We start from the raw sequence: 26,581 nt of genomic DNA on the forward strand, positions 1-26,581 counted from the left end.
CCTTTGGGTTGAAGTTTAGGGCTTTTCATCATGTTATGAATCTATTCTTGGGTATGAGCTAGGATCTGAAGTTGCAACTTCAGATCTGAACTCTCCTTAGTCTTTAGATCCATAAAGCTTCAGTTTTAGCAATTATGAACCCTCCCTTTTGAGTTAAACCGATTTCAAGTTTAGAATGGGCATTATGAGTCATTAGATCCTTGCATACACGTAAAGTTTGCAACTTTACGTGATAAACATGCCTTGGGAAGCTAGATCTACAATATGGAGCCTTGGCATGGCTTAAAAAGCGTCTGTATGAATGATGGATTGAAGAGACTCGGCGAATCGCAAGGTCGAATCGGCGAGCCGTATGAAGATGGTCATGAACTCGACTAGTTGATGAACAACTCGGCGAGTCCGATGAAGATTGCCTTGGGCTCGGAGAGTCAGTCGAATGACTCGGCGAGTCGGCTAGGGTTTTCTCAGTCTTTAGACACGTATGAACTCAGCGAATTAAAGGAAAACTCGACGAGCCAACCAAGGATTTCACGACTTCTCGAGTTCAGGAAGGCCTCGATGAGTCGGTGAACTACACTCGATGATTCGAGTCGACATGGACTGTTGACTTTGACTGTGGACTTTGATTTTGACCAAGAGTTGACCAGTTAACTTCTGAGGGTATTCTGCTAATTTGGAAATTTATGAAAAGGGGTCTTATGGTAACTATAGGTGGTGGAGTTCGTGTTAGTGATCCGGGAGTTGAGCTTTCTAGTTTCAGACGACAGTTGCGAGGTGAGTTATCCTCACTATACCAAGGGGTCTAAGGGACCAAGGCCGGCCCATTGGATATGTTATCCAAACAGTGTTAGATGTTGACTATGAGTTAGTGTTGCATGCTAGTCATTATGCCAGTTAGGTAGACCTGTAAGACTACCTGTGATGTTATATGATTATTGCATGCTCAGTGGTTATGTTGTATGTTATATGTTTTGTGGGATGGGTTGAGGTTGTACTGCTCTGTGCGGTAGCCGAAAAACCCTAGGAGCATTCGAGTTACGGGCTAAGGGAAACTCGTACTGTGGGCTCGATGGCAAGCCAGATGTGAGCTGTGGGCCCGAAAGGCAATCCAGACTCACACTGTGGGCCCAGGGGTAATCCAGTATGTAAGGCTGTGGACCCATTACATGTTGTTCGGTATGTTATGATATGTTATTGCTGACATGATTATGTGGATTGTATGTGTATCGGTATTTTGGGGGAACTCACTAAGCTCTCGGGCTTACAGTTTCAGTTTATTGTTTCAGGTACATCAGGTGATCGCGGCAAGGCGAAGGCGTGATCGTACAACTCCTCATGTTTTGTTTATGTTTCTGGGAAAACTCTGATATTATACATTTTGAAAACAAATTTGTAATGATTTTTAATGGTTCGAAATCTTTTTAAAAGTTTTAAATCGGCTTAAATTTTTGGGTGTTACAAGTTGGTATCAGAGCCTTGGTTTGACTGAATTGGAGGGACACTCGTGTAACTCCAGTCTCAAATCGAGGAAAGGATTTTCAAAATGATTTTTTTCAAAAAGGTTTTCAAAATAAGTAAAGGAGGATGCAGGGTGTACGATCCGCCGAAGCCAGTAAACAGACCCCAAAATACCATACAGTTATTTGATTACGTGATATGTTAGAACAGCATGCTAGTACTAGGCTAGGGATCTTCAGGAATTGCATGATAGAATTGCCTGATTACATGATGCCTGTTAGCCTAGGGTTTCCTTTATATGAGATTGACATCATTAATGTAGTTGCTTAGTGTATGCATCACATCTATACATAATTAAGATCTTATAGCCTGAGAATGTTTGATTTGGCCTTATGTTCTGTTCTTGTTTGATTGGGAGCTTAGGGTAGGATTGGATATTCGAAGTCTATCGGGTCCAGCGTTATGTATGGCTAGCATACACTAGCGTTGCAGGGTTGGTGGAAGTTTCATGGATGGGTGGGTTGAGTGAGGCCGGGAGGCCAGTTATGAGATATTTAGCATTCCTCTAGGAGTGAGGATTGAGCGCTCGCCATGTTGTGTATTCAGTTAGGGCACTGTGATGATGCTTGAGACAAATATGGGTAGGTGTGGAAGGTAGTATGGGCCCGTACTACTGAAAGCACAGGACCCATACGCGTGTCAAGTAAGTCACAATCCCTAGGGTTAGTAGGGAGTTGGATCCCAGTTATTTATATGGATTATCTGATATCTTGTGGTAGGTTTCAGAATGGTGATGACGAGGCGCTTTGTGGCTGGATCCGGTTCAGGATCAGGATCAGGGGACAGAGGCAAGGAGGGGCCGACAACACCTGAGTCGGTGGTGCAGATGGGTACAGAGGAGTTGGATGCCAGGATTCGAGAGATCCTGCATGATGAGGTTGCTGCTGCATTCCGGGCTCAGTTACCGGAGATGTTCGGGTCAATTAAGACTGCCATGGTGGAGTATTTTGATGAGCGCTACGCAGCCCTTGGAGAGACAATTGCCGCAGCAGCTGCAACAGCTGTATCAACAGCAGGGGGAGGAGTTGGTAGGAGTTTTCAGTACAGGGACTTCGATAACACAAAGCCCCTTACTTTTGATGGGATGCAGGATCCCATCAAGCCTATGAGATGGATTTCAGATGTGGAGGGGTGTTTCTTTACCTGCTCGTGTCCTATTGACCAGAAGGTCAGGTGTGCTCTGAACTTGTTTAGGTTCGGGGCCAAGGACTTGTGGAGACTTGCGACTGGGTCATACACTGATGATCAGAGAGCTGCTGTGACTTGGGAGCAGTTCAAGGACATGTTCCGCGCCAGTTACATTCCGCGGGTCGAGCGGGAACGTTTGGCACAGGAGTTTCTGATTTCGAGACAGGATGGGGAGTCGGTGATGGAAATCACCCATATGTTCACTGAGAGGGAGATGTTTTGCCCGGAGTTTGCTTCAGAGCAGGGTCAGATGACCCGTTATCTGAGCATGCTCAAGACGGATATCCGTTAGTTTGTGTCTACCCAGCGATGTGATACTCTTCTAGAGTTGCAGGAGGCCGCCAGGCGGCGTGATTTGGAGATTGAGTTGCAGTTGAGAGAGCAGCGGCAGGCCCCGACACAGTCTCAGCCGGCGCCGAAGCGGTCTAAAACCGCTGATACTAGGACTGGGGGTCAGCAGAGCCACACTTGTGGGAAGTGTGGCAAGGGTCATTCTGGTATGTGTCGAGCTGGTAGTGGGTGCCACAGGTGTGGCAAGGAGGGGCATTACGCGAAGGACTGTCGCCAGTCAGTCCCAATTCAGGGTATGAGGTTATCTTATCACTGCCATCAGGTTGGCCACGTTAAGGCCAACTGTCCGTTGCTAGCCGCCAAGCCGGCGCAGGCTCCAGCGCCGACTACTTTGAGGATCACGGATGGGAGACCAGTCAGGGCAGAGCCTCCGAAGGCTCAAGGTCGTGCTTTCCAACTTACAGCGGATGAGGCCAGGGCAGCACCGGATGTGGTTGCTAGTATGTTTTTATCCTTACTCCCATTGGTTATATATGTTGTATGCTTATCCGTTATACTTGTGATTAGGTACGTTCCTAGTGAACTCCTTACCTGCATTGGTTTTATTTGACTCGGGGTAGAGTCGGTCTTTTGTATCTCAGACATTTAGTAAGGAGTTCAGAGTGCCAGTGGGCGAGCTAGAGTGTCCGTTGCGAGTTTCTATCGCCAACGAACACGGGGTTTCTGCTTCTTCGATCTACCGAGAGTGCGAGGTGGAGATATTCGGGGTACCTTTTCCGATTGACTTGATTCCGATCCCCATGGGGGATGTGTGCGTGATTGTGGGAATAGACTGGCTCAATCGTTTCGGTGCCATGATTGACTGTTAGGGTCAGCAGGTAGTGGTTCGAACCCCAAGTGGGGGAGAGTTGATTGTATATGGCGAGGGCACCAGAGTGGGATTAGGATTCTGTTCTGCCGCTAGGGCTCGGCAGTATATTCAGCACGGGGGTGCGGGTTATCTAGCGTATATATTGGATACGCGAGCCAGGGATCAAATTTCAGAGGAGTCGCCAGGGATACCTCCGGAGAGGCAGGTCGAGTTCAGGATCGACCTGGTCCCAGGTGCGGCTCTTATCGCTAAGCCGCCGTACCGATTGGCACCGCCATAGATGCAGGAGCTGTCGTCATAGCTACAGGAACTGCTGGGCAAGCAGTTCATTCGACCTAGTAGTTCTCCATGGGGAGCACCGATTCCTTTTGTCCAGAAGAAGGACGGTTTGCACCGGATGTGCATTGATTATCGGGAGTTGAATAAGTTAACGGTGAAGAACCGTTACCCACTCACGAGGATAGACGATCTCTTCGATCAGTTGCAGGGCGCATCTTGGTTTTCCAAGATAGACTTGAGGTCTGGGTATCATCAGGTCAGGGTCAGAGAGGAGGACGTGGAGAAGACCACGTTTAGAACTCGTTATGGACATTACGAGTTCGTGGTGATGCCGTTTGGCCTCACCGACGCGCCAGCAGTGTTCATGGACCTGATGAATCGGGTCTGCAGACCGATGCTCGATCCCTCGGTTATAGTGTTTCTAGAAGATATCTTGGTGTATTCCAAGACCGGAGAGCAGCATGAGGAGCATCTACGGGAGCTATTGGGAGTTCTGAGACGAGAACGGCTGTACGCCAAGTTCTCGAAGTGTGATTTTTGGCTACGAGAGGTCCAGTTCCTCGGACACCTCGTTAGTCAGGAGGGAATTTTGGTCGATCCGGCCAAAATCGAGGCGGTTATGTAGTGAGAGGTTCCGAAATCTCCCTCAGACATCAGAAGCTTTTTGGGATTGGCAGGGTACTACCGGAGATTCATACAGGACTTCTCCCAGATTGCGGTACCCCTCACTCGTCTGACGAGGAAGGGGGTGGATTTCCGGTGGGGCCCTGAGCAGCAGAGGGCGTTTGAGACCCTCCGAAAGCAGTTGTGCGAGGCCCCATTCTTGACACTCCCGAAGGGAGTAGAGGATTTTGTAGTGTTCTGTGATCCATCCATCACAGGTTTAGGGGCGGTCCTCATGCAGAGAGGGCAAGTGATAGCTTATGCGTCGCGGCAGTTGAAGCCGCATGAGACGAGATACCCTACGCATGACTTGGAGTTGGGGGCGGTGGTGTTCGCCCTCAAGATATGGAGACATTACCTTTATGGGGTCCGATGTACCATTTACACGGATCACAAGAGCTTGAGACATATCATGGATCAGCCGAACCTGAACATGAGGCAGTGCAGGTGGTTGGATGTAGTCAAGGACTACGATTGTGAGATCCTTTACCACCCTGGTAAAGCGAATGTGGTCGCGGATGCTTTGAGCCGCAAGTGAGCTGGGTCTTCCATCCCCGCGGTATGTATGAGGATAGCGGTGGATTCTCCGCTTGTGACTTTGATAAGAGATGGCCAGGTAGAGGGCATGCGACCGGAGAATTGGAAGTTGGAGAGGATCAAGGGTGAGAATACTCGGTTCATGCAGGATAGTCGGGGACTATTGACCCGATGCGGTTGGGTTTGGTTTCCGATGTCTGGTGGGGTTAGGCAGATGGTTATGGAGGAGGCTCATAAGTCTGATTTCTCTATTCACACGGGGGCCACCAAGATGTACCGGGATTTGAGTTTGAGCTATTGGTAGCCATGCATGAAGCGAGAGATCGCTTGGTACGTCGAGAGGTGCTTGACCTGTAGGATGGTCAAGGCCGAGCATCAGAGGCCGCATGGAAAGCTGCAGCCTCTAGAGATTCCCATATGAAATGGGAACAGATCACGATGGATTTCATTACCAAGCTACCGAGGACGGCGAAGGGATTTGATGCTATATGGGTTATCGTGGATCGATTGACCAAGAGCGCCCATTTCTTGGCGATTCGGGAGAGTTCGTCGGCCGAGACGTTGGCCGACGTGTACGTTCGCCAGATCGTGTCTCGCCATGGGGTTCCTGTCTCCATTGTCTCTGATCGGGATGTCAGGTTTACCTCCCGTTTCTGGCAGAAATTCCACGAGGAGTTGGGCACGCGGTTGCACTTCAGCACAGCATTCCATCCGCAGACTGACGGTCAGAGCGAGCGGATCATTCAGACCCTCGAGGATATGTTGAGAGCGTGTGTCATTGATTTCGGTGGGAGCTCTGTTTCCCAGCTACCGCTTGCAGAGTTCGCCTACAACAACAACTATCATTCCAGCATTAGCGCCCCGCCATTCGAGCTGTTGTACGAGCGGAGATGTCGCACCCCGGTTTGTTGGGGTGAGGTTGGTCACAGGGTGATGGGTAGGACGGAAGTGGTCTTGCAGACTACCGAGAAGATTCAGCAGATTAGGCAGCGGCTGCAGACCGCTCAGAGTCGGCAGAAGAATTACGCCGACCGGCGCCGATCCGAGCTAGAGTTTCAGGTCGGTGACATGGTACTCCTGAAGGTCTCGCCCTGGAAGGGTGTGATCCGCTTCAGGAAGAGGGGAAAATTGGGTCCCCGATATATTGGGCCGTTCAGGATCATTGCCAGGGTTGGCAAGGTGGCTTACAGACTAGAGTTGCCGGAGGAGCTTAGTCGGATCCACAGCACTTTCCTTGTTTCGCAGCTGCGAAAGTGCATCATGGATCACGAGGCGGTGGTTTCGTTGGATGGTATTCAGGTCGATGAGCGCCTGAATTACGTGGAGAGGCCCGTGGCCATACTGGAGAAAAAGATGAAGATTCTGAGGAATAAGGAGATACCTTTGGTGAAGGTACAGTGGGAGCATCGGAGAGGGTCCGAGTAGACGTGGGAGCCAGAGGCAGAGACGCGGAAGCATTATCCAGAACTGTTCACCGCAGCAGAGTTCGAGGACGAAGTCTAGTTCAAGTGGGGGAGAAATGTAACGCCCCGATTTTTCAGGTATCATTTTTATAAGATTTTTCTTGTTTTCAAGGTCTACTCGGCGAGTTGGTTTCCCTACTCATCAAGTAGCAACGGGTTGGGTCGTGCGTTTTAGTGACCTACTCGCCGAGTCCAAGAAGGGACTCGATGAGTAGGAGCTGGCAGATGAAACCCTAATTCTCGGGGTATTGCACCCTATTTAGAGGATCATTGGCCTCCCCCAGTCTCCCCTTCACTGTTTCTTGTCCCTCTCAAACCCTAATACGTGTGTGTGTGCTCCATTGTGTGTTTCAAGCCTTGGGAAGAAGATTCTTGGAAAAGGGAGCTTGAAGATCAAGTAGCTAGCAATAAGGAGCTTGTGTGGCTCTGAAATCTACCTCAGATAGCACCATTTGAAGGTATCAAGTCGTTACCTTGACCTTCTTTCCTTCTAGATCTCCTTTGGGTTGAATTTTAGGGCTTTTCATCATGTTATGAAGCTATTCTTGGGTATGAGCTAGTATCTGAAGTTGCAACTTCAGATCTGAACTCTCCTTGGTCTTTAGATCCATAAAGCTTCAGTTTTAACAAGTATGAACCCTCCCTTTTGAGTTAAACCCCATTTCAAGTTTAGAATGGGCATTATGAGTCATTAGAGCCTTGCGTGCACGTAAAGTTTGCAACTTTAAGTGATAAACATGCCTTGGGAAGCTGGATCTACAATATGGAGCCTTGCCATGGCTTAAAAAGCGTCTGTATGAATGATGGATTGAAGAGACTCGACGAGTCGCAAGGTCGACTCGGCGAGCCGTATGAAGATGGTCATGAACTCGAGGAGTTGATGAACAACTCGGCGAGTCCGATGAAGATTGCCTTGGACTCGATGAGTCAATCGAATGACTCGGCGAGTCGGCTAGGGGTTTCTCAGTCTTTGGACACGTATGAACTCGGCGAGTTAAAGGAAAACTCGATGAGCCAACCAAGGATTTCACGACTTCTCGAGTTCAGGAAGAACTCAACGAGTTGGTGAACTGCACTCGACGAGTCGAGTCAACATGGATTGTTGGCTTTGACTGTGGACTTTGACTTTGACCAAGAGTTGACCAGTTGACTTCTGAGGGTATTCTGGTAATTTGGAAATTTATAAAAAGGGGTCTTATGGTAACTATAGGTGGTGGAGTTCGTGTTGGTGATCCGGGAGTTGAGCTTTCTAGTTTCAGACGACAGTTGTGAGGTGAGTTATCCTCACTATACCAAGGGCTCTAAGGCACCAAGGTCGGCCCATTGGATATGTTATCCTAACAGTGTTAGATGTTGAGTATGAGTTAGTGTTGCTTGCTAGTGATTATGCCAGTTAGGTAGACATGTAGGACTACCTGTGATGTTATATGATTATTGCATGCTCAGTGGTTACGTTGTATGTTATATGTTATGTGGGATGGGTTGAGGTTGTACTGCTCCGTGCGGTAGCCGACAAACTGTTGGATTAATGTCTAAGTCCATAACTATATTTGGTATGTACTTGACCCGACCCGGCATGGTCCATTTGGGTTGCACTTCACCGACACAATTTATATGGATAGACTTTTGAGAATAGTATATTTATGATTTATATTAATATATTATAAGTTATAATATATTAATATGGAATCATATTATTTAATTAGTATTGATCAAGAATTAATTTAGAATTAATTAAGTGATCAAAAAGAACTAATTAAATATTGACACTTATATATATGGAATGGGCCAAGTTCATTTAGGTTGGGCTAAGCTTTCATGGATGGTCCATGGAGCTTTTAACCCATGGATCCTATGTAAATGAAAGGTCATGGGTATTAGGGTTTACATGGATGTAACCCTATCCTCCATAATATATAAAGGGGTCCTTGGCTCACAAAATTGGTGCAAGTGTGTGAAAATAAGAGTGGGCCGATTTTAGTGTGCATACATATTCTCTCAAGTTCTTCCAAGGTGTTTTGGTGATTTGTGATTCCATGTGAGGCTTCCACACTATTGGGGCTAAGCTCTTAAAGCTTGAAGACATCAAGCTACATCAAAAGGTATGTCATCTAACTAGAACTTTGTAGTATAGGTGCTTCATAATATGCTAGTTAGGATGAAACCTTGGAATAGTTAATATTTGCATGTATAATAGAGAAAACATAGATCCAAGGTTTATAGGGTTGTATGTACACCATAGGAGTGTTAGAATGCTCAAAACCCAACAGTGGTATCAGAGCCATGTTGTTTTCTGTTATATTGATGCAAATGTTTTATTTTCAAAGTTGAAAAAAAAAGGAAGAAAAAAACATGACGTTTGTCAAATTTTAAGATAATTACTTGTTTTTGTGAAAAAAACTAATTATTTGTAAATTTTGAATCATTTGCTATATGAGTTGAATTAGGTCAAATTTAGTAAAAGATAAAATGATATGATTATTTTATTAGTTTTAAAAGTTTGATCTAAAGAGTTTTTTGAAACCTCCATAAGTTATGGATATGAAAAGGTTTAAAAAAAATTTATTCAAAATTTTTTATGGGGTTACAAAACTTGGTCTTAATGTTTTAAAGAATTCCATAACTTGTTCTTAAGTTATCGAACATGAAAAGTTTCATCATAAAACAAAACATTAAACTCCATAAGTTATGGAATCCAAAAGTTATTTTTTTTGTGTTTCCTTGATTTATGAGTTAGTTTAGATTAATGGAAAAAAAATTTGTGTTTTAGTTGTTTTCAATCCTAATTAATCTAGAGGTAGTTCATAAAATGTGTTTTTGTAACTTGTCCTCAAGTTACATAAAAGGTCACATTTATGAAGCATAAAAGTGTCATAGGTTACATAAAAAAAATGAAGAGTCTTTTTCATTAAATAGTATTATGACTCCATAACTTGTCCTCAACTTATGGATGTTTAAGAGTCACTTCTTTAAAAGTGTTATTAAAGAAAAAGAGGTTACATAAAAAATGAAGAGTCTTCATTTTAATGAACCATTAAACTCATAAGTTATGAAATGAAATTTTTTTAATAGTTTCAAAAACTTGCCCTCAAGTTTTGGAATTTGTAAAGTTTTCCCTTGAATACTTTAATTCCAAGTTAAGCCCTTAGAATTTTAAAAGTTAAAATTCAACCCTTATACTTTATAATATTATAAGTTAATAATATTTATATATATGTATAAGAGCAAGTCGTCTTACCATTAGTAGGCCTCATTCACGAAGCCGGTCTATAAGGGGGGTATAAGGTTACTGCCTATAAAATGGCAGTTTAATGGGTGTCCACTCTCACCCACCGCTTCCTTGACCGGTGGAGGGTCGTCAGCCGAACGGGTAGGACAAGGACTATAATTCTCCCTTCATTAAAAGTATTAATGACAAATACTAAGTAACTAAACATTTATAAATTCCCAATCTTAGTTACTTAGGAAAATGTGAATTTGGTGCTAACCCATGAAATTACACTTTGCACGTTGTTAAGTCAGTTAGTGGAGCGTGTGTGGTTAACCGACACACTAGCTTGATTCAACAAGGTAGGAAAAGGGTAACTTAATGTTTATCATAGCATCGGTGGAGCGTGTGTGGTTAACCGGCACATCGATTGAGGGGTAAATATTAAGGGTACCAAGTATATTTGCATGGTTACTTCACACCTTGTTTTGTGATCCTCGGCATCCCAGTCACAAAACCTGAAGGGCACACTCGAGATTGAAACATGCCATTGAAAAGTTCAATGAATCTCAAAAAAATCTAGGAGTTTCAAAACCAATTAAAACCTAATAATACATTTCGTTTATCTTGGTGGAAATTGGTGAATCGTCATTCACCTACCTTCAAATATTTTATAGCTTGGATTACGGCATCCCTCTTCCAAGTTATAAAATAGTTTGTTGGGTCCTAGCCTTAATATATCATATTGGGTGTTATATTAAGGACTTAAATCAACTTTACATGAATTTCTCCCATTGTTGATGTCTGGTTTAGACAACAATGATCTTCCCAAACCAAGCTTTCCTAATGAATATGACTTCCCGAGTTTGGCTCATGGAAGTCATACTTCTCTTCCTCCACCTCCTCCAACTATTCTCCCTAACCCACAAGTTCAAGGTCACTCAAGCCGTAATGGCAAGCAAGGTCTATGTGTGATCACATCTTAGAGATGAAGTCACATATTAACAAGCCGGGAGAGTTGGGTTTCAAAGTCTTGAGAAATTTGGATGTTCAATCACTTTCTAAGTCACATAGTGAGTTCCTTTGGGACTACTATGAAACAGACTATGACATGAACCTTAATGATCATATCTATTTGCTTGGTGCTGCTGAATCAGCAATGATTTGGAACGATAGTAAAGAAAATTTGATTAGAAGATCAACTTCCCAAAAACTTTATGGACAGTGACAATGGTGACACTGGAAATCCAGAAAAAGCATTCTCTTCCCAATGGAAAGGGATTGGCCATAGTCAACCCGATTGACCAAATGGTAAAGAGAAAGGCTAAGTCTGAGATAGTACCATTACCAAAGGGTCCATTTGTTAAAATTGCCAAAGGAAGGGGCAATGTTTGCGAAGCTGCCAAATTTACCTAAGGATGTTAAAGTCAATAAGTTTGACTCTACTTCAGGTAAAGTCCATTGTCTAACTCTGTTAAGCTCCTATTTGGAGATTCTTATTACATAATGTGACTGAGTTACATGGTGATGTTATAAGAATCAAAGAAAAGAGAGAAAGCTTAAAGGAAGTATATGCTGCTTCTGATCGCGAAGATGGACTTCGATCGCATCAGAATTTTGAAGCTGTTACTTAGGAGTTATGACACATTGCTTAGGAATATATAACAACAAGGTTTTCATATGGATTGTAAGGATAAGTTTTTCCGCAAAGTTTTTAAAAATAAAAGGAAATTTTTGATTTTATTTATTTGAAGTATCCTTACAATGGCATTTGTGGAAAATTATTGCTTATATGATTCCATTGACAGCAATATTGGAAAATGGATTTGATTCTTTCATTTGTGGTAGTGTCTAAATTTACTAAATCAGAAAAGTTCCTCATCACCCAAGTTTCAATTGGACCGAAACTTGGAATCATGCAAGTTGAATAGTATGATGAATGAGAAATTTCAAGCATTGGAAAATCAAGACTAATTACTTGTTCACATGGATGTGTGAGTCAAGTGAAGGACTAAAAGGATCGAGTACACATTCTTGTGCACTGGTCATGTCCACCACAAAGCTCGTTAAGACTATTTGATTTACTAAAGTTTAGTAAATGTTATACTTACAAGTTTAAGTATAATTCTGAAACATTGGAAAAGTCTCAATGTATGGCAGAACGAATGGGAAGAATCAAATTAGGCAGAAAGATAAAAGTTTCTCAAATCTGAAAAGATGGGAGAGTACTTTAGTATCATGTTTGTGATCATCTTAATGATTTAGAAATCATATCACAATTAGTCCTCTAAAGGTCATCTTAGTGCATTCTTATGACTAAGAAGAGGAGTCATGAATTGTTGAAATGGTTAGATCAGGAAGATGAGTCATACTTCGTTCCAAAACAATTCTTAGAGTCATACTCCAAGATTGTAACTTGAGTGACATATCTTAAATAAAGGTTTAAAACACTTGTCAAATGTAAGAGTAAAAGTGTCCTACTCTTGTACATTTGAAATTGGTATGTTGTGATGTTTTGGATAAAACAAAGACCAACTAAGGCCAATTGTGTGAAGTGTTTGTCTTGATAAACAATCTGCACTATCTCTTGAATATTTGGCAAGATAGTCTTATATGTCAAGAGGACAGTGGGGGTCTTAAAGATCCTAAAAAGAATTTCAAGAACTAATCAAGAATAAAACCTGAGGTTCTTCACTAGCACACGACTTGAGGTTTATAACCTATCGTGTTGACATATTCTGTGCCCCTTCCAGTGAAAGTTGGCTTTGCATAGGAGTTCTGAAAGTTCTCAATTGGTTGCATAACAACTTAGAAGCAATGGCAGGCCCTGTACTGCCAGGTGGCAAGAAGTTAAGATTGCATAAGTTCAGTCCATATGAGTTTGAATTTGTCATTATCCTTGTCTTGTGACTATGGTTTTGACGATTCACATGGATAAGAACACATACACCATAAAATCTAAGGGTCATAAGGTTTCTCTCTGATTCATGAAAATGATGGTGAGGAAACACTTCCACCAAGTAGATTTGAAGCAGATGGCAAAAGGTCTAAACAATTGAGACTATGATTACGGCATCCCTTTTCATAGTTCTGAAATTGTTTAGACACACATGCATTCTATCTAAGGAAAGGTGTATGATTTTGATAAAGTTTTATCAAAGCATCTCGTATCAGAAATCTCAACTTTGGTAAGAAAGTCAATATAGTATTGATTTCTAGAAGTCCAGCTGATTTCTGAGTACATGTCAAAGCTAGTGGGAGCATAAGTGTTATGCTAATAATCATCATGTTAGTGGGAGCATGATAATTATTGTTAGTGTTGCAAGTTAGCAATGTTAATTATAGAAAACAAAATTTTCAATTTGTGAGGCTGCAGGGATTGAAAAAGTTGTTTTGCTATAATTAAGGGAGAGGATATACTTCATTTCAGTTCTAAAGGCTTAGATTGAGACCTTAATCATCTTTAGTCAAGAATATATATATATGAATTTCATGTTGGATTGGTTCAACTTAAGGAAATTCTATATATTGCGTTCTCAAAATTCGATTATGATTACGGCATCCCTCTTCATTGTCAAATTTTGAAAACATGGCAAATAAAAATATTGTAGCAAAAGACTGGTCTAGAATCATGTCTTTATGTGAGACATCATGAATCGTGTACCATTTGCTTTGGGTACAGGATCGATTGCATGTGCTATAATATTTGTCATTTCTAAATTTTTCCAAATGCCCAGAGGCATTAAGAAGGGAAAAGGTCTAGAATTGGATATGACTAAAATGATTAAGCAATTGTCGAGGACAATCTGAGGTTTACCAACGATTGGTTGCTCAGGGACAGTTGGAAGTATAGTGCTAATTTTGGAAGGACCATATTGACATATTCTGAAAAGAGGCATCTCTAATTCAGAAGTGATAGTCAAAATGAGAATATGGAGTTGTCTCCATAGGTGGAAGTTATCTGTGTAAGATTAGAAAACTTAATACAAGAAGCATGTCCAAAGCAATGTACTTTGAATATGAGACTTAGTTTCCATGGAGTTGATCTCCATTGGAATACCTTATAATGACTGTTGACAAGTCTTTGTGACTTTGTACATATTCATTACAGGAGGGTCAGTGCATATAAGTTTAAAATCTAAACAGATTTCGATAAATGATAGGAATTTGAGATTCTCATATTTTTGGATAAGGATTTGGGAGTGTGAAATTAGAATCATTGAAATTATGTTCAATTGGTTTATTTCACAAAGTAAGGATCATAGACAAACATAGAGTGCATACTTGGTGTATGGAAAAGCTATTGTTTAAGAAAAACATTGTGTACATGCTTGGAGCATGGGACAACTAGTGTTTTTAATTCAAGTATAAAGTTGATAAAACCGAAACAATGAATAATGAGTAATCAGTATGGTGATAAATAAAAGTGTTTATTTATATTCATAGGGTTTGATACTATATTTGATTCATTTATTCTTGTGTTTCACTTTGCATGTTTTGACTTCCAGAATAACTAAGTCGCTCTTCCTGAATGATTAAGTTATTCAAACGATCCACAGTCGGTCATATGTTGGAAGTAGATATGAATCAAGACTGTCATTGGTTGGTTTGTAGAGGTCCAAGTTGGTGGACAAAGTGGTCCTACAACACTCATGAGTGCTCATAAGTTCTGAGTATTGGATTCAACCCGCGCTCATTTGAATCACTTCATGGATTTTATCACGAGTGATCATGAGACGATAATATCTTATATTCTTAAAACCTAGAGATATGAGTTGTTACTATGAATTGGTTATACATTGATTGCACGAAAACGCATTGGTAACTCGATGTTATAAAACGTGCCTTTATGTATGATTCAACAAGTAGTAGAACAAGCCATATGAGTCGAAGTTTATCCATTAATTTTACATTCGGGATAAAAGCGATATCTGTGGGCCCCTCGATGATTTAGCAATGACACATGTGAGTGCTTGGCCAAGCCATGACTGATTTGATTTGTTCAATCAGTCAGTCATCATAAATCGAAAATCGGGAAACAACAAATGGACAGAGAGAATGATTATAATCCATGTCTCAGTCCATATGATATCTAGAATGGAGGAATATATGATCCCTTATCTAATGGACAAGTCATTGACAAGGTCAAAGTTCGACAGCGGATTTAAGAGCTACGATTGCCAGTTTGGTTTTGAAGTCACACTCAATAATAGTTTTAGACTTATCCAAGTGAGAGACTGTTGGATTAATGTCTAAGTCCATAACTATATTTGGTATGTACTTGACCCGATCCGGCATGGTCCATTTGGGTTGCACTTCACCGACACAATTTATATGGATAGTCTTTTGAGAATAGTATATTTACGATTTATATTAATATATTATAAGTTCTAATATATTAATATGGAATCATATTATTTAATTAGTATTGATCAAGAATTAATTTAGAATTAATTAAGTGATCAAAAAGAACTAATTAAATATGGACTCTTATATATATGGAATGGGCCAAGTTCATTTAGGTTGGGCTAAGCTTTCATGGATGGTCCATGGAGCTTTTAACCCATGGATCCTATGTAAATGAAAGGTCATGGGTATTAGGGTTTACATGGATGTAACCCTAATCCTCCATAATATATAAAGGGGTCCTTGGCTCACAAAATTGGTGCAAGTGTGTGAAAATAAGAGTGGGCCGATTTTAGTGTGCATACATATTCTCTCAAGTTCTTCCAAGGTGTTTTGGTGATTTGTGATTCCATGTGAGGCTTCCATACTATTGGGGCTAAGCTCTTAAAGCTTGAAGACATCAAGCTACATCAAAAGGTATGTCATCTAACTAGAACTTTGTAGTATAGGTGCTTCATGATATGCTAGTTAGGATGAAACCTTGGAATAGTTAATATTTGCATGTATAATAGAGAAAACATAGATCCAAGGTTTATAGGGTTGCATGTACACCATAGGAGTGTTAGAATGCTCAAAACCCAACACAAACCCTAGGAGCATTCCAGTTACGCGCTAAGGGAGAGTCGTATTGTGGGCTCGATGGCAAGCCAGGTGTGAGTTGTGGGCCCGAAAGGCAATCCAGACTCATAGTGTGGGCCTAGGGGTAATCCAGTCTGTAAGGCTGTGGACCCATTACATGATGTTCGGTATGTTATGATATGTTATTTCTGACATGATTATGTGGATTGTATGTGTATCGGTATTTTGGGGGAACTCACTAAGCTGTCGGGCTTACAATTTTAGTTTGTTGTTTCAGGTACATCAGGGGATCGCGGCAAGGCGAAGGCGTGATCGTACAGCTCCTCATGTTTTGTTTATGTTTTTGGGAAAACTCTGATATTATACATTTTGAAAACAAAGTTGTAATGATTTTTAATGGTTCGAAATGTTTTTAAAAGTTTTAAATCGGCTTAAATTTTTGGGTGTTACAGTAACCCTGCTTAATTGAATAGTTAGGTTAGAGATTGTCAAACGAGTCCGTTTTAAACTATCACTAATGTTCGAAAAAGTGAATTTTAGGTCGTTTAATTCAGTTTCATATCTAGACACTGGTATAGTGAGAGATTCAAGAATGAAATTTACCTTGTTGATTAGCTGTTCACAGTCATTGATTTGTTCAGGAACTGGTTTCGCAGTGAAACAGCTATCATCCCTTCTTTCACTCCCAGTAGCATTCCCCTGCGTCTATGACCCTTCACTTGTCACCATCAAACACCTTCCAGCAAACCGCGAACTCTCCTCTTTCGCAACGAACGCCCTGCCATGTGTGGGCTTGCGAACTTCATCGTCTTCTGAGTCAGTTGACCAGACTTCTACTCCTCCAAACTCATTTTCAGCCACATTTTCCTGCAAAATTAAAACAGGCATAGAGTTATCAGCAACCTTTTTCTTTTTGATCTCCTCCAGCTTTCGCATGTGGTAGGACTCATCATCTTCTCCTTCTTTCTTCTCATTTAGCCTTGTCACCATGCAATCCTTGGCTAGATGATTTTTGCCGTGACAATAGTGGAAATCATAGCTAGAGTCTCTCATTCCCTTTTTCTCCTTCTTATCTTCCTCTTTCTAAAAAGCAATTTTGTTCTCCTCTTTTGTCCTTTCGGAGCTGTAGCTACCCTGCCAGTGTCGGTTTTTGTTTAATGGGAATTTCTTCCTTGCGAACCTTTTGGGATTTGAGACCATTAATGCGAACTCCTCGTTCGTAAGATCACTTTCAGAATGATCTGACTCAGAATCTTCCTCTACAACAGTTTTGCCCTTCGCAACAAGAGCTAGAGACCGCATTCCAGAAGTAACTTTCTCTTATTTCGTCACTACACTTTCATGTGCCTTAAGAATCCCAACTAGCCTAGCCAAAGTATAGGTTTTGAATTGCTCATGCGCTTTGACAGTTGAAACAACTGCCTTCCATTCAGATCTAAGCCACTTCATGAATGTAACCTTTTGCTCGATTAACTCGCGTCCAATACCATGCTTCATCATCCTGCTAAGAAGATGATTGTAGCGATTGAATGTTTGGCTCAGATTCTCTTCTGGCTTCTGCACAAACTCACCAAACTCCAAAAGCAGGAGTGTTTGAGTTGAATGCTCAAGATCTGCGTCAGTGGAGTAAAGTTCTTTAAGCCTTTCCCAGATGGCTTTCGCAGTGTCACACGAACTAACAAGACGGAAAGTATCAGCTTGCAATGTGAATCTAATGATCCTCATTGCTTTGACGTTGCTGATCAGTTTATCTTTCTCGTCTTGAGGAACATCCTTTACATCAAGGTGCAGCTGATTGTATTCCTTTTGAGTTTTGATGGTTCTTTTGGTCTCTATATGAACAAATGGACCTAGAGTGATGCCTTCTCAAATCAAATAACCATTGTCTTCTGAACCGAGAACATAATCTTCAAAATGAAGCGCCCGTACTTCATATTCAAGAGGAAAGAGAATCGGGATCCTTGTCGTTGATCCAATACTGCTTGAGATATTGATTGAGTTGATGTTCGAATCGTCGTGCTGCATGATGAGGTTTTCTTTGATACCTGTAAAGAATCAGACGTGTAAACTGAGATTGTTTATAGGGTACTATCAAGATCACTTTAAACCGTCAATATGACAATGCAGCGACTGAGTTAGATCTTATATTAACGGAAACCCTAAAACTTTGTAAACAAAAGAGATGCGTATAGATTACACAGTCTATGTCACACCCCAAAACCGGAACGGTGGAATCGTTCGGGGGTGGAGGACGTCATGTTCAAATCACAACAATGAATAGTAGTAAACAAGCAACAACATCATCCATTGCATTAATAATATAATTTAATACAAGTGTGTTCTGTCAAGTTAATAGACACCAAAAATATGAATCAAAATAAAGGATGAGTCTTGAACGAGCTCCATCTTCTCAAAACCTGGCATCGGTACCTGTCTACCGGTGACCTGAGAATACAAGTTATTTTGAAAGAGAGTATCAGCTTTAAAGCTGGTGAGATCATAAGTATTTTAGTGTCTGTGTTTGTATGCAAGTGTTTGTAAGTATGTGATGTGTAAGTTTGTAAAAGTTTGAGTATGTTTGTAAAATGTTCGAATTTCCTAGAAAACCCTATGTTTTACTACTAAAAGTAGTCTTCTACTAAGGCATCAAGTGTTTGTGTGTATGTCTCTTGTAAGAGTATGTATTTTCCCAAATCTGACTATCATTAACCAAAAATATAGTTTTTGCATTACGGTTCATTGTGTGAAGATCACAAAGTGAATGCAATGGGAACTAAACTAGTACTGTAGTATTGTATTAAGTAACTACTGATGTACTAACTACCTTAAACCAATTGTTATTTAAAGTACCATGTGATCGGCTTGTACCATACTACCGACTTAGAACACGACGATGTAAGACGTCGGAAGAAATGACGTTTGGCACCCGTAGACTTGCAAGTCCCACTGTAGCGAGCATCAAGGTGTAGGATAGTCAATCCAGTATAGATCTATACACAAAATCAATGCTCTCCAGTTAAGGAGATTCTGGATACAAAACGAGCCATGACGGGTGATGCCATGCCCCGTTACGTGGCTCACATAACTGTAGTAATATTCTTGTATATGTATTGTATGTACTAACTGTATTGTGTGTTCCTTCTCTGTCTAGTATGTATGTATGTTCTCTCTCTGTCTAGGATGTATGTTTGTTCTCTCTATGTCTAGCATGTATGTTTTCTTGTAAAATGTATAGTATGTACTAGTTGTATTGTAATGTATAGTATGTACTAGCTGTATTGTAATGTATAGTATGTACTAGCTGTATTGTAATGTACTGTATGTACTAGCTGTATTGTAATGTATGTTTCATTGTTCTAGTAATAGTATTAGTAACTTCCTAAACGATGCCTGTTATAGTTTACTAGTAATGTTGTTTGTATGTATGAACATGTTTGTATACCTTTGCTACCCAAAGGTATTGAATAGAAAGAAGGAACTTTTATATTTACATACATATACACAAAATATAACTAGGATTCAAACGACCTTCGGACAAACAACCGATACCCTAAGTCCATCACCAAACAAGGAATAGGAGGTAAGGCGAGCTATCAGTCCTAAGTCCTTTCAATCCTACTTATATAACTATATCTATATAGATACATATTTAACAGAATATAAGTTTAAAAGACTTTAATAAAAGTATTTGACATGTAAAAGAGTTTGATAAAAGCATTTGACATGTAAAAGAGTTTGTAAAACAGTTTGAAGTAGTTTGTTTGATAACACAGTTTGAAAAGTAAGAAATCCACTTGTTTGGTAGTTATTAATCACATGTGATTGATATAATAACTAAAATAGTTCAACTTGTATCCCCCCCCAAAAAAAGCATTTAAAATCATTTAAAAGGCTGATTAAGGGTATGAACTCACCTGTAGTGAGTGGTTTGGATGAACGGATGGTATAGGATACTAAGTGTCAAGTGAAGACTTGAACACACACAAGGATCCTAGTTAACATATAAAAACACTTGACTTAAGTGCTATAAGTACTAAGGATTGCATCTAAGGGTTGTAGGGCTTGGCTTTTGAGTTTAGGCTCCAAGGGTAAACTCTTTATGAGTTTACAGTTTTTGGGACCAACTCCCTTGGAGTTTACGGTCGTAAACCCATGAGTTTACGGCCGTAAACCCATGGTACTTCTACCATTTTGTGTTTTGAAGTCCTAGAAGTCATAATGAAGCATCCTTATTTCAAGTCTAAATCTTAGGAAGTGACTGTGGCAACATTTCACCCCTTTGTAGAGTTTACGGCCCATGGACCATTTCTCCATGAGTTTACGGCCGTAAACTCTAATGGTCCTTGATGTTTTCGATGTTTAAGGTCCTATACACTTCAAGGATGTGATCTAGACTAGTATCCAAGGCTTGGTAAGGGACTAGGGCACACAATGGCCCTTTCATTAGGGTTTACGGTCCAAGAACATGTTTGGACCGTAAACACCTTTGATCTTGTGTTTCTTTGTGTTTTCTAGTTGATTAAGAAGTGTAACAAGCCTTATAACACACTAGGGTAAGAGTACTTACAATAAAGGAGCTTGAAAGGGTGTTAAAAGTCCAAGAACACTAGTGTGTGTTCTTGGTGTTCTTGGTGGAACTAAGAACACTTGAAGATCTACACATATGGAATGATTTCACGGATGAAATCATGTAAGATCACTAGATTAAGTAAGATATCAACTAATTAGGGCAAGAAACACTGACAAAGTTGAAGATCAAGAAGAAACTTTGGATGATACTTGAGAGAGAAATGGTTCTAGTCTTGAAAGTGTGAAAAAGAGCTAAAAATAACTAAGTGTCACTTATATAGTCCTTAGGGTTTACGGCCCTAATACCATTTGGGCCGTAAACTCCAAACTCTTGGAGTTTTGGAACTTAAGTGTTACACAATAAACCCTAGGGCATCCTCTCTCCAGTTATTTGTTACAGTACTAGGCTTTAGAACACTCAAACTGACTCTACACAGCTCAAAAGTTAGCATAAACAGTTCTGACTTCTATTGAAGTGAATGGTTGTACAAGATAGAAATTTTGGGTTGTCACAGTCTACTGCGTTGATACCAATTGATAGGATGTAAATCCTTGATGATTGATTAGATTCAAACAGGTAAATAAAATAACACAAAGATGATCAAACAAGTGCTGAATGATTAAACGTCACACCTCAGAAGAACTCGATGAAGAATTTCTATTGTAGAGGCGTGATTAGGGTTACAAGGTAAAAATCGGAGTTAACCAAAATAAGATGCATGCATTGAGATTAACTTATATTTATTGATTAATCTTGCTGTTATATTTATCCTTATTATTCCGAATATTTCGTCATTGTTGAGCTTATCAATGGTCCATTGAGATTAACTTATATTTCCGCAAATCTATCATAATGTTTTTCTCTCAACAAAACACTTATGTCACATTTGCAACAAGCAAGGACACAAGGATAAGTACTGTTAGAATACAAACCCCAAAGTAAGTACTAATAGAAATAAGGGATGATATGAATATGATAAACTAATACATTTTTAAAGAGATTTCCCGAAACTAAATAAAATCAAGGAAGAAATTCCCAAGGCATAGAATTTTAGATTTCCGTCAGAGACGCTATCCAGAATCCATTAATGGTAACTAGAACATTCGTTATTAACAACTGTATGCAAGCTATACTATTTAAATATTGATAGATGTTTTATAACCACTAAGTTTAAACGCTCGCTAAATCATAAATCCAATAGACTTAAAGAAATCTATGTGGTAGAAATAGCTAACAATCGATCTGGATATACTCACCAGCTATTAATCCTGTATTACATACTTCATGCATACGTAACGCGAATATAGAAGGACTGCTTGAAGATAAGATGAAAAGCACACACCCATCCATGCACTGATACCTCGTGGCGGAACCTACAAGCTGAATTATGAGAAATTCTTTCAACGGGGGGAGAATGTGACAACCGTCAGAAGTTTGTCAATGATCATCAATCGCAAACATGGAGAACATCAAAGTAGTAAACATAATATATAATATATGACATATTTTGATGAAAATATAACATTATACATTAAATGTGTAACAAAAATCAGTCGAATCGCCTAAAAACTTAAAGTATAGGCACAAAAGTTTTGTGTTATTTCGTATAAATATTTTTATAATAAGAAAGTTCACGTCGAAACAATTCTGGAAATCTAAATAACACAAAAATCTGACTTCGTATGAGGAAGTTATGATTTTTCTCAATTTCGCACTAAACCTTATGTAGAACTATGCATCATAAAAAGTTAGAGGAAACTTGGTTCAGTTTTAGCCAACAAATGTAAGAGGGAATTTTAGTACTCATACATACTAATCTATGGATATAAAGAATGTTGAAAATGGAGTTCATATGAGAGAGTTATGTATTTCACAAAATCTTTTAAGTGTACTCCTTATAAAAAGTATATATCAAAAATAGATTGTGTATTAGCTATTGAAGTCAAAATGAAAGTCGTAGTACTCATCGATACGAAGCCGAAAATATCAAGAACGTCGATAATGAAGCTTGTATGCGAGAGATATGTGTTGACAAAAGAATTTTTATATAAAGAGATTTGTGGCGAGGAAAATAAGTTAATATCTTGGATCTTGAAGAAGCTCAACAAAAAAAGATATCATAATTATAAAGGAAGGATAACAACAACATAGATTGTCTTAAATGTAAGCAAGTTAAAGAGATACTTGATGAATCATAACTAAATTTGATGTAAAACAAAAGTTATTATACAGTGAACAACAAAGTTTCAACAATATATGATGTAAGATAAAAGATACGGAGATTTTTATTTCACTTGATACGATTACAAAGTAGATGGAAATCTGTCACACATTCAAATGATTACAAGACTGTTTATTTATAGATGGAAATAATACAAGTTTATAGTTAAGATAATGCAAAAGTAATCCTTATTTAGACAACCATGCTTCCCATGCTTGGTACTAGCAAAATCAACCTAACACACTATGTCAGAGAAGGTGATCATCATTTTTCTAACTATGTGGTATTAACAACAGACAGAAACTTTTAGCTCTTCGGTCTTACTTATCTCCAATCTTATAAGTCTTTAATCAAAACATACAAGTCTTTTCTATTTCTTCTCTTGCAAACTCTACGCAACTTAATCCAAAACACGCACTCAATTCTTAGATACACTATCTAGTTGACGAGGGTCAGTTTTATGTATCAACAATTTCCCTAATTGACCTTGCAGCTATCCTCTTAATCAATTAATTTTGAGAAACTTAACTTCCTGACTTGAAAAATCCATTTGATTCTCCTGTTTATTTCAAACTTCACTTCATCAATGCTGAACATGGACTTCTAAACAAATGAGATAATGCCTTCAAGTTGTTTCTTGGAGCATCAATGAAACATAGTAGCAGGTAAGAAGAATGTTTCACTAACCTTAGATATTTTAAGAACAATGCAAAGGTCTGCAAATTTTGTGGATCTGAGGCTTAGATTTTAATTCATTTTTTAATTGTTAGGACATGCTCGAATGGATGCAAATTCATTTTCTCAGCAAGAACAAGATGTATCTCGGCATCAATATTTGCAAAGTCACATACTACATATTTGGTCTTGAGCTGGAAAACCCTTGAAATCAGAAAGGCCTTTTCAGGATTCATGAAGACAAAGTCTTGTTAAGTACATTGGTATTCTTTGTTGAAGAGATAGTGAGACACACATAAACATACACATATAGAGAGAGAAAGAGTGTGTGTGTATGTATTGAAAGTAGCTTTCTCCTTTGAATGACAAAGGTTTGTATATCTTGACTGCCATAGGAACATCATTGGACCTAATTTCCTCAAGTTTCATTCCATACTTGTTTTGAAACAAGTTTAACCTCTCGAACTACATAAGAAGCATGCGCTTATCTGGGATGCGAAGATCGAATGGTTCAAAGACTATGAAGTATTTTGCATTGGGAAATGTAGGAATATCCCAATATCCATCAATAGGAGGCTTAACAAAGAGTATCAGATGAGGGACATGGTATGTATCCAAAAGTCTTCATATAGTATTTACCTAGGAAAGGATTAGTGACTGATCCATTCGAATGTCAAATCCTTGGGCCTTCCAGATGTCTTAAGCCATCTTAGCTGCTCTCCAGTCTGTTTTTTTTTTCAATCTTGTGATGGGGGAGTCTTCCAATTTTCCCAAACACATGGAGGGTTCTAGAGTGGTTTCTTTGACAAGAGAAGTCTTATTTGGGGAAAAGGGAGGAATTATAATTTTTTATTTTGGAGAAGGAGGATGTGTTGGACTTTTTTCTTTTGGAGGAGACTCTTGTGGAGAACAAGGAAAGGTATAATTTTTTTGAGGAGAATGAGACATAGAGCTTTTAGATGAAGAGCTGACTTCAACTGTTGGTTTCCCCCCTTTTGAGCAAGAAGGATTTCCCTTCTCCTCAAATAATCCTTTCAATTCATCCATCAGTTTGTAGCTTTGGTAGAACCTAGTAAGCATTTGGGTACTTAAGTCGTTTGTTGTCATGAGGCTTGAGTATTTGATGTGTTCGATAATATCCTTAGTAACAATTTGGATATAATCAATGGTTTGCCTTGCCTGGACAGCTCTTCTCAGACCTCTGATTGTTGATTGGAGTTCGGCATACCCAACTTCCTAAGTGTTATGGGTTTCGTTTAATAGAAACTTGGACTTCTCATCCCGCTTTGCGGTCACCTTGACTAGTTGATCTTTTAGAACCTTGACATCTTTCAGTAACCCCTCATATTTCTGAATGAACTGTTTTTGATATGCTTGATGTTGGACATCCAATTGACGAATTCCCATTTCAATTTGAAGCATGATGTGTTCAGTTTTGTGCTTTTCTCTTTTCTATATTTCCAGAAATCTTTCTTCTAAGGTTTGCATTGTAGCCGGGGCAGGGGTCTGCGGTAACTGAAAACTTATGACCACAGCCATCATTTGATCAATTGTTCCTTTGATGTGACAACCCGAAATTTTCACTTGTATAAACGCTACAGTAAAACACTACAAATAATAGTTAAATTCATTTATGGAGAATTTTAGCCGGTTTAAAGTCCGTTTGGGTGTTTTATTTTATTTTCGTCAAACGAATAAATAAAAGGAAGTATCATTTTGAGTGAGGTGTAACAATTTAACATTTTAACACCTTAACAAGGTGTTTACGGCCAAACTTGGGGAGTTTGGGCCGTAAACTCCCTCTTGACCATGAACTCGTGCTTCAGGCATGAGTTTACCCTTATTCCCTCACTTCCTCACTTTACACCTTCATGTTCAAGAACACCCACCACTTTTCTCTCAAGTATCATCACACACTTCTTCCAAATCCTCCAAAATGTAAGTTCTTCTTCACTTGTTTTGTTGTTATAACACCTTATCTAGTGCTTATACATCATTTCATCCATGAATCCTTCATTTTTACTTAGATCTTGAAGTTTTCTTCAAAACACCAAGAACACCAAGAACACACACTAGTGTTCTTGGCCCTTAAACACTCTTACAAGCTTCCTATAAGTAAGTACACTCTTCCTATCTAGTTACTTGCTTAGAATACTTGCTAAATCATTGAAGAACATCAAAAACCCTCAAGAACACTTGTGTTTACGGTCAAGGGATATCCTTGAACCGTAAACACCATCAAGTGGTCTTTAATTGCCCCTAACACCTTCTAAGGCTTGGATATTGGACTAGAACCTTACATGCATGAGCTAGAAACCCCAAGTCACGAAATGGTTGGAGTAACCATGAGTTTACGGCTGTAAACTCATGGGTTTACGACCGTAAACCCAAGGGTTTACGACCGCAAACTCCCAAGGGTGGTCCAAGGACCGTAAACTCCAAAGGTGAGCCATTTCGAGCCCTAACCACTTCCTAAGCCTTTGATTTAAATCTAGAACACTTTCTTGTGATGTATAAGACCTTAAAACACACAAATGCACCAACTACCATGAGTATACGGCCGTAAACTCATGGGGTAATTGGTCCAACAACCGTAAACTCATATGGTGTTACCATATGAGGAGTAAACTGCAATGTGAGGCCATACTCTCCTTAGATGCAACCCTTTAGCACTCCTAGCACTTAAAACAAAGTGTTTCCATGTATTAGGAGGCATTTACTTGATTAATTAGTTGGTAAATGACTAATTAGATACATTTATGTATCACTACATGTTACATAGGATCCGTGTGTGTGTTCAAGTCCTCACTTGACACCTAGCATCCTACCCGGCACTTCCATCCAATCCACTCACTGCAGGTGAGTTCATACCCCTTAATTAACCTTTTAAATGATTTTAAATGATTTTATGGGGGGAATACAAGTTGAACACTTCTAGTTATTGCTTTAATCACATGTGATTAATAACTAAAACAAACAAGAAGATTTGCTACTACTTTCAAATTGCTATCAAACTTATGGATTTTTCAAGCATTCTAACCTTTTATTAAACTATTTAGATGCTAAAACTGTTTTCAAACTCTTTTATGCTTACAATATTTTCAAATCCATA

This window comes from Lactuca virosa, chromosome 1 (genome assembly GCF_052849685.1).
Source record: "Lactuca virosa cultivar CGN04683 chromosome 1, Lactuca_virosa_CGN04683_v6, whole genome shotgun sequence".
In the NCBI taxonomy this organism is placed as follows: domain Eukaryota; kingdom Viridiplantae; phylum Streptophyta; class Magnoliopsida; order Asterales; family Asteraceae; genus Lactuca; species Lactuca virosa.